The sequence below is a fragment of the Mizuhopecten yessoensis genome, unplaced genomic scaffold, assembly GCF_002113885.1.
Source record: "Mizuhopecten yessoensis strain PY_sf001 unplaced genomic scaffold, ASM211388v2 scaffold11019, whole genome shotgun sequence".
Taxonomy (NCBI): domain Eukaryota; kingdom Metazoa; phylum Mollusca; class Bivalvia; order Pectinida; family Pectinidae; genus Mizuhopecten; species Mizuhopecten yessoensis.
This window is the reverse complement of record NW_018408838.1, coordinates 536,892-539,047: the sequence shown is the minus strand read 5'-3', so window position 1 is coordinate 539,047 and position 2,156 is coordinate 536,892.

Here is a 2,156-nt window from a genome sequence, read left to right as displayed (position 1 = left end):
GGAGAATACGTTATTTTTTGGCATAGTTATGTTGTTTTGAAACTAGTTACTTCTCAACCGTACGATTAAGCTGAAATTATGAGTGTTATTTGTAACATCGGGTTCGCCCGGGCCTTCGCCAGTATCAGTATTTGCTCAACTAAAACTCTTCTGGTGTTGAATGAGTCTTCTGAGAAATTGTGAGATTTTGTTAAAAATTGGCACAGTTATGATGTTTTTAAATTAGTTACATCTCAAACATACGCTATTATATAAAGCTGAAAACGCGCGTGTTATATCGTCAGCTCAGTTAAACGTCTTAACCGTTTAGATGTGGATGCATAAATAAACTAAACGAAGCTCTGTAGTCATGCATATACATTTACAGAGAGTAAAATACTGCAGAAAGTGTAGCATGACAAAGAAAACAAGGACACAAAAAGGACACATTCTTTACGTAAGAAGTCTTTACGTAAAACCACAAAGTTCCAGTGAGTAATAGAATTAGTATCATTAGATTCATCACTTGGATTTCATATTTCGACTCGCTATTCCAAAATGTAACATGTAGACGTTAGGGACGTTAGTCAACAACTATCTATGGGGGCTGAAAATGGTCATATCTGGACAAAGCACAAGGAGCAAAAATGGCCTTAATCAGCCTTCATAACCACTAGATATTGTTGTCCAGCTCTAGCCACGTGGAGGCCTCCCATTATGTAGAGCCGTATCAGAATTCGCACTTTCCTTAAACTATCAATTAAAATTGAAAAATGAATCATTTGTATTAACCACAAATATGTCTGAAATATATACGACATAACAAACTCATATATATTCAGATGTATTTTCACTTTTTTGGGGGGATATATAATGTGGCATGGTGCGAATTCTGATGTCTGTCTGTCTGTCTGTCGGTCTGCCTGCCTGCCGGCCCTGCCTGCCTGCCGGCCTGCCTGTCTGTCGGTCTGTCGGTCGGATTTGTATGTTGCATTCAGCGAAGAGTGACACGCCAACACGATACCCGTCAATCTAGTACACCAATCACATACATGTCTAAAATATTTAAAACAACAATAATCTACATATTCAGGTGTGTTTTTCAATTTTGATGTGTTATATTGTAGCAAGGTTGAAAGTTTGATTTCTGTCCGTCCGTCTGTCTGTCTGTTTTGTAAACTGCACTCACTGTAGGACACAGCAGCACGATTCCTGTTTATCTTGTACATCAATCAATGGCCTGTCTCAGATATTTATGAATCATATTTTCAACTTGTTTTTCTTCAATTTTGTTTGTTATCATAATATGGCCAGGTTCATATTCTGTTGTCTGTCTGTCTCTGTGTCCGTGTTAGGGTTTATATCAGTATTTCTGACTGTCTGTTTGTCTGTCTGTCTGTCTAATATATTGCGCTCAGGCTATCCTCATTGCAACACGAAAGATTCCCGTTTAAATTTCTTCTCCCTTAAATAGTATACATAGATCTGATTATAAATAGAAGAGATAATAATGAAAATGTATTTATCATTTATAAGACCAATTCTGGAATACGCTGACATAGTCTGGGACAATATACCAAATTATCTAAGTGAGAAATTAGAAAGTATGCAACTAGAGGCAGCCAGAATTGCTACAGGGGGTACCAAATTAGCTAATATAGAACTTCTATATAGAGACACCAAATGAAAACACAAATTAATACAGTATCATAAAATGGTCAACAAAATATCGCCGAACTATCTATCTTCTCTAGTCCCTTCAAGAATTTCTGACAGCCATACATACAATACAAGATCCGACTTACATAAAACTGTACAAACACGAACGAACTTATATAATGAATCTTTTTTACCTTCTTCAATTCGCCTCTGGAATGAACTACCACTAAATATCAGAGAAAATTCATCAGTTAAGGTACTAAAAACACATCTTGATAATAACAGTATCAGACATGCACCAAACTATTTTTATACTGGTAATCGCAAAGGTCAAATACTCCATGCTAGACTCCGACTACAATGTAGCTCATTAAACCAACATTTATATTCCACAAAACCTTTCTGACTCACCTTGTTGTGTTTGTGGCTTTCCGATAGAGGACAACTTTCATTTTTTATTTACTTGTGTTAATTATTCTCGTAACAGACAGCAGTACTTATCTGATATAATCTTAAAA